The following is an 8,030-nucleotide window of genomic DNA, read 5'->3' as shown; positions in this document are numbered from 1 at the left end:
TTATTTCAATATATTAATATCTATTAAATCTCATATGGATGTGCTGTGCTTGTTTTCACATCGGACACAAATATGGCGGCGATCATAGCGGAAGTGACGCCTTTGCTACCCATGGATAGACGGTTTCATCGGGCGCATGTGCCTGGCCCGAAGTTAACTTACGGTCTGTGTTTGTTTATTGGTCTGGTTATTGGCGCCAAAGAACTTATACTGACAAGAAGTGAAAGCCAATAGAACGTTCCATTGCAACAGCAGCGGTGACAGAGCCTGCTTTTCTGCAGATGAACAGTGAAGATTAAAAAAATGCACTCAGGAAGGCCCTGAGGAGTGAATTCCCTGAAGCAAAGGATGACTTTTTGTTTATATTTCAGTCGCAAGATGACATGGAAACATTTTTGTCATACTGTGTTGATAAACAAGGCCAGAAGGTCAATGCCATGTTCCTCAAACAGCAATTGTAGTGGAGGGAGGGAGGAAGGGAGGGAATGAATAAATTATTTGAAAAAAATATATATATTTTTGTGTTTCTTAGATGCAGACATTTGTTAAAGTATGCTGAAATAAGTAAAACATAACTTCAGAAAATTAAATATTAAATGTAAAACACTTATATACACATGTGTATTACACAAATAATAGTCTAGCAAATGTAAACTTGTTTTCTTTTATTTATTGATTGAATTGATTTAATTTGTGCAAATTTAATTGATTAATCAATATAATTTAATTTATATATTTTATCAAAAAAAGGGTATTTATTATATCAAGAGAATCACTAGTAAATAACTATGCCCAATACGGATCGGGTAGTGTTTGTCAACAACACATGAAAACATTACATAATTATTAGTATTATAACAACAGTGTTATTATAACTACAAGGAATTGCCGTAAAAATAAAATATATATATTTCAGTCAGTCAGTCAGTCATATTTATTTATAAAGCACATTTAAAAACAACAGCTGTTGGCCAAAGTGCTGTACAAAATTGAAACATATACCAAAATACAAAAGTAAACAATACACGGCAAACAGATAGTACACTACAGTTACGCCACTGTGCTTACTTGAGACCATATGCAACAGTAAATAAGTACGTTTTAAGAAGAGACTTAAAATCAGCGTATGTTGGAGCAGATCTTACATAAAATGGCAAATTGTTCCAAAGCTGTGGGGCAGCCACTGAAAAGGCACAGTCACCTTTCAATTTCAGGCGTGTCCTTGGAACAGTCAACTGAAGACTACTGGTTGATCGAAGTTCCCTGGAAGCATTACAGTGAAACAGGAGATCGGAGATATATGACGTAGCCAGTCCATGCAAACCCTTGTATACAAACAGCAATGTTTTAAAATGGATACGATATTTAACTGGGAGCCAGTGAAGAGAGATCAGCACTGGTGAAATATGTTCCCTCCTCCTTGTTCCAGTTAACAATCTAGTGGCAGCATTTTGAACAAGTTGAAGACGTTACAGTAGGGACTGTGAAACACCCAAGTACAATCCATTACAATAATCTAATCTGGATGAGATAAAAGCATGTATTCCAGACTCCATGTCTCTTAATGTTAAGAATGACTTCATCTTTAGCTGATAAAAACAACTTCTAACCACAGCATTGATCTGTTTATCAAAAGTCAAAGCAGAGTCAAAAGTAATGCCTAAGTTTCTGACATGTGAATGAAGATTACCAGATAGAGGCCCCATTATACTGGCCACAACCTCTGTAGAAGCAGGGGAGCCAAAGAGTAGGACCTCATTCTTAGACTCATTTAACTGGAGGAAGTTGGCAGACATCCACTGTTTAACATCTCTCAGACAATCAAATAAACACTGTAGACTGGAGACATCCTTTGGGTGCAAGGGAACATAACACTGAGTATCATATGCGTAACAATGGTATGAGACATTGTGCTTCCTAAATATAGCATACAAAGGGAGCATGTACAAAGAAAATAGAACAGGACCCAAAATTGAGCCCTGTGGAACCCCATACAAAACCGGTGCACAAGATGAAGAATATTTGCCAGTCTCTACCGAGAAGGTTCGATCCTTTAAATAGGATACAAACCAACTTAAAACACAACCTTGAATCCCGATTTGCTGTAAGTGATTTAAAAGAATGTCATGATCGAGAGTGTCGAATGCCGAGCTAAGATCCAGCAAAATTAAAACCGCACAATTTCCAGAATCGACGATCAACAACAAGTCATTTAATACTTTTAGCAATGCAGATTCTGTACTGTGTTGAGGTCTAAAACCAGACTGATATTTATCAAAATTATCATTTTCCTGTAGGAAAGAGGAAAGCTGATTAAACACAACCTTCTCCAAAACTTTTGATAAAAACGGTAATTTAGAGATGGGACGGTAATTCTTAAAAACTGTTGGATCAAGATTTGCTTTTTTGAGTAGCGGCTGCACAATGGCATGCTTAAAATAAGATGGGACTTTTCCACTGATTAAACTGTTATTAACCCTTGTGCGGTCTTCATTTTGGGTTGTGCACTTATGGTCTTTGGGGTCTCTGGAGACCCCAGGCAACAAAATGTAATTTTGTAGCAAAATAGTTGGGTTTTTTTTTAAACCAATGTAATTTTACTCTGTTTATTAATGTTTTTACTCCACATTTGTGTAGTTTTTGGAGGATTTTTGATATTTTTTTAAAATTTATATAAATAAATTAAAAAATATTTTTTATATAGGTTTTTATACAAAAAACAGCTTTTTATGTAAATTTCACTTAATAAAAGACCCACATTTCTAACTTTCATTCATGGGGATAACATGGATCATTTGACATGGTTTAGTGTAAAATTTTTGTCCATATTTTGGAAATTGCAGTTTCAAAAGTAAAAATGATCATTTTTACCACTGCAGAGCTCCACTATTTACTATTTGCTATTTGACCAACTGAAAGATATCTTTTCACAAGTTTTTTTCAGTTGGATTCATATCTACATATTGTGAAATCACAATTATAACAATAAAAATGATTTTTTGTCAAAGTTTTGCATTTTTAGAACTGAAAAAAATCAAATTTTCAATAATGTTACATTATGATTCGAATCAAACCTCAACAAGATGTTACAAAGAGAAAGGTTGGAGTCTGTAGAGTTCATAATTTATTTCAATCATCTGTGTTTGGGCCAGTTCTGGCCTATGTGTGGCCCTTGTCTGGAATCCAGACCTGGTCCACACTAGGACCGTAAGTCATTGCGGTATGTGGGCCAAGCAAAAGCTGATTGTGTGGGCCAGAGCTGGGCCAGAGAAAAATTGCTATGTGGGCCGGAGCTGGGCCAGAGAAAAATTGCTATGTGGGACCATACCTGTATGACCATAGCTGGCCCTATTCTGGCCCAGACAGCAACATCGTGTTGGCCCAGATCCTAGTTTGTACCAGGTCTGGATTCCAGACAAGGGCCATGACTGGCCCAAGTCTCAGCCAAGTTAATTACCCATAACTGGCCCTGAATTGGGCCAGTTCTGGCCTATGTTTGGCCCTTGTCTGGAATCCAGACCTGGTACACACTAGGACCGTAAGTCATTGCGGTATGTGGGCCAAGCAAAAGCTGATTGTGTGGGCCGGAGCTGGGCCAGAGAAAAATTGCTATGTGGGATCTGAGGTTCTGTATGACCATAGCTGGCCCTGTTCTGGTCCTATATGCTGGATCAGATGGGTTCCACATGTCAGCCTCAACAAAACCATAACCAAGCCACTTGATACACACCCCTCCTAGATGAATAGTCACAACAACGACAATATTCTGAACAAATATTTAATCATGTTTAATCAGCAAACCAAGTTGAATGAATCTCACACCTAACATACAGCATTGTCAGTTCACACTTTCACAAAAACTATAAAAACATGCTTATTTGTTTTGCTTGGTCAGTGTGTTCACCCTGTTGGAGTATGGCAGTGTGAATTGGCTTTTAGGTGCTTTGGAATACAAAACAAAAAACAGTAAAATAAATATATATTTGTTTAATGTTCACGCAATTAACACAAAATTCTTAAATAAGGTAGTTTCTCTATTTTTGCAGTATTCAAGTGTTCATGTCCCTGAATAATATCTGCATGAACCTAAGTCTGAAGAGTACACATAATATCTAGTAGACAGCAATCCTTGTGAGTGAGAAGTCTGGTGTGGAGGCTGGATCTTGAACTGACTTCTGTCCAGGTTATCCGTCTTCACGAACTGCCCTGAAATACAATTCAAACAAACAATGTAGTGTGAGGCTCTTACATTCACAATGCTCATTTTTGGCCTCGGTGGTGAAGTGTGCAGAAAATTCTGCTGGACTGAAATTTAGTATTTGGTGAACAGTATTCAAGAGTGCAAATAATATTTTAAGTATCTTTCAGGCTCGCGTGAGGTTTCCACGAGCAACAAAGTCTGCTTGAACAAAAATTTCACTACATTTTAAGTTTAGACAATAATATACAGACCGTTACAGTTTGAAGTGAGGTGCGTTCACAGTACTGGTTCTGTCTTACCGTTATAAATTTTAATTTCAAAGAACTTTTTTATTATCATCTGTGTCTTTTTTTTTAATTATGATTGACCCCTCTGTAGGTTGTTGTGTATGAAGTGTCCTCAGAGCAGAGTTAAACAAGATGGCCTTGTAGGACATACAGGAACCCAGACAGACATAGTGTCGGCCCAGATCCGGCCCACATCTGGCCCGCGTGAAATCCATGCGGGCCAGATGTGGGCCGGATCTGGGCCGACACTGCTTGCTGTCTGGGAAATATTTGATATTTATTTGATATATTTTTTTGAATATTCGACAAACTTTTGAATGTTTGAGGTTTTACTTACTAGTCAGATGGTTCATGGTGCTTTGGAGATGTTCTTCGACAGGAGATCTGCTCCGCTCCAGCTCTGCAGCACAGCCATCAGCATGGAAGAATAGGAATAATATGTCACATAGCCAACAAATGTAGTATTCAATGTCAGGATTATTAGAAATAAACACACTACAGCAGAGGTGAAATGCAATAACAATAATATACAAAACATACAAAACATCTTAAGATACCAGAATTCATATTTTTAGGTTTTACAGATGCATGATGATATAGTTGAAATATACTGTGAAAAATTCATATAAAGTTATTTAATAAGATTTCTCAGATCACCTGTGTTTCCTGTATCTCTGTCAGCAGCTCACATTAAAAATTTTTTTGTAACTTCCTGTTTTAGGTATTTTATTCTGACGCTCCTGAAATCACAGTACAATTTATCAATATTTGTTTGCAATGAAAGTTCAAAACGTGTTTGAAATAGTTTCAGCCCATTAGTTCATGTAAGTGACGTCACCGATTGACCCCACAGTGCAGACTTTTAGGTTAAATTAATTAGCTTATAGTGACTTCCATTTATCTATTGACAAAGTATCAGCAAAACATTTACAAAACTATCAAAGCCGCTCATCTACACATAAAAGGTGCTTAAAAGCTCAAACGTTCATTAATAAGAGCTCAAATGTATAAGTTGCCTTACCTCTAATTGTTAGCCTCTATAGTTAATGGTTGTGATGCTAACGGTCTTTTTGAAGACACTATACCACTCTTGTAAAGTAAAGATTCAACAGAAACGTGTCAGTAACATGTAAGAAAGTGTCAGGAACAGTTGTATGTATTATTTGTGTAACTTGCTGCAGTGTTATCATGTAGACAGCTAAACCGGAGTTTTTGGCTTGTGACGTCGGAGCCTGCGCTGTTATCTCCGCCTACTGGAAACTTTGTCAGGCTTCTGATTGGCCAACATGGCCTAAAACACATCAAAGTTACGCATTTACATAAATAGTACAAAAGTCAAATAAAATGTCCTGAAATTTCATCATGTATTGTTTAGTAGGCCTACATCAAACTGTAAATTGAATGAGAATATGAAAGCAGTGAATGCAAAACATTGTTTGAAGTCAGTTATATAGGCTAAATAAAACAACAGGATATACTATTCTATAATATAATATCATATGGGGCATGAATATAATTTCACATGCAAACACAATTAAACACACAATATGAGCTTTATGTTATGCATTTTAAAAATATATTTTCAAAATGTATTTCAATATATTTAACAGTGTTTCACATATATGTGAATATATTACCTTTCTGTATGGGAAAACATTGGGATTTTAGTCAAAAATATTTGAAATGGATTTTAAATGTGGGTCAAGATCGGCAATACTTATGTGGCCCACATATCTACATCTGACATCTGGCCCATGTCTTGTGTGCCGTCTTAAACCCGGTACCATCTCTGCCAATCTCGGGCCATGTTTGGCCCACATGCTGTATGCCAGTGCCAGATGAATGGCAGATGAATATATATATATATATATATATATATATATATATATATATAAAACAACAGAATATATTATTCTATAATATACTATATAATATCATATATTATATAATATCGTGAGGCATGAATATAATTTTGCATACAAACACATAATAACACACAGTAAGAGCTTTATGTTATGCATTTTAAAAATATATTTTCAAAATATATTTAACAGTTTCACATATATGTGAATACATTACCTTTCTGTATGGGAAAACATTGGCATTTTACTCAAAAATATTTGAAATGGATTTTAAATGTGGGTCAAGATCGGCAATACTTATGTGGCCCACATATCTGCATTTGACATCTGGGCCAAATACTGCATTTGACATCTGGCCAATGTCTTGTGTGCCGTCTTAAACCCGGTACCACCTCTGATGACATGGCACCGCAAATCATCAGTGACTACGTTTACATGGACATCAGTAATCTAATTATTTACCTTATTCTGAATAAGACAATATTATGATTAAGGTGCTTACATGAGTTGCTTTTAGAATAATCCTTTCATGTTCCCATTTTACATGTTATAGTACATAGGCCGATTAATGGCATGCGTTATTACATCACCATGCAACGAAAGTTTGTCTTCGTGATGATGCCATATACAGTTTTGGGTGTTTCATTTTTAATTTTATGAAAGCTTCAAGTGCAGTTAATTATTTGTATGTGCATACAGACGACGGCGGTGTTGAAGCTCTTTTATTTGCCGTCAAACGGTTGACCACTGCCGTGTGTGTATCCTGTTGCAAAATGCGGCGAAAAGTCCTACACGACAGTAATAGTTTGATTAAGGTGTGTACATGTCTGTACTGCACCTCGATGTTATGTTTTTAACATCAGCAAGCACAGAAAGCACAACGGCCGCATGGTGAACTACTATCTCCTTTATTCTCTCTTCTCGACTCTATATCATTAGAGTTCCCCCTACTGGACACAATCAGTATAGTCAGAACAATTACATAAACACAACATATTTCCCCGTTTCTGAAAAGCATTTACCCGTTATTTTGGAATCAAATCAAAACTTCCACTATTCCAACAAAAGCCATATTCGAATTAACGAATTAACAATAGGTTAAACCTGAAATAACCCCGTATCGCAATATCAATAACACATAATTAAATTATGCACACATGTAGGCTACTCTTGCATTAGTAAGCTACTCAGTCACTAGTAATATAACTGAAAGTAAAAAACTATAGGCCTAACCTACCTAGTGAACAACCCAAACTCAATCAGACGAATGGTCTATTTCCAATATAGGAATTTCAGTTCCCAAAAACAATCCTTAACTCTTTGTTTAAGTGATTACAAAATCCTTAAGCCATTCAGGACTCTTCTTCTGTCTCGGTCTCCTGGGACTATCTGTCTTTACATTCGGCTCCTCCTGAGGAACATTAATAGGTATTTGTCTATTTTCTGGGCAAATAGCTAAACTTGCGGTGTTCCACGCCTTCCCATCAGCAAGAATGTACATACTCGGGCCAACTTGCCGTTTCACTGGCACAAGACTCGAAAACCTCGTCACACCTTTTTTTTTACCAGCTGAGGTTTACTTACGTGAATCATATCTCCTGGTTTAAGCCGCAGCCATTTGTCACCTCTCCTTTTATCAGTATACTGCTTGCTCTTCTTTTGCATCTTTACAACTCTTTC

At 36.5% G+C, this 8,030-nt stretch overlaps 1 long non-coding RNA gene across 1 annotated transcript; it reads right to left on the bottom strand.

Moving 5' to 3' along the window:
- Window positions 1-3,580: 3,580 nt before the first annotated feature.
- On the bottom strand, window positions 3,581-5,181 carry LOC131554087 (uncharacterized). The gene is made up of 3 exons (XR_009274326.1): window positions 5,146-5,181; window positions 4,826-4,888; window positions 3,581-4,206 (listed from the first exon to the last, which is right to left on the bottom strand). It is a non-coding gene; the product is annotated as an uncharacterized LOC131554087 (long non-coding RNA).
- Window positions 5,182-8,030: the final 2,849 nt, after the last annotated feature.

Source organism: Onychostoma macrolepis, chromosome 15, assembly GCF_012432095.1.
Source record: "Onychostoma macrolepis isolate SWU-2019 chromosome 15, ASM1243209v1, whole genome shotgun sequence".
In the NCBI taxonomy this organism is placed as follows: domain Eukaryota; kingdom Metazoa; phylum Chordata; class Actinopteri; order Cypriniformes; family Cyprinidae; genus Onychostoma; species Onychostoma macrolepis.
The sequence above is the reverse complement of the archived record's forward strand: the minus strand, read 5'-3'. Positions and strand labels throughout refer to the sequence as shown.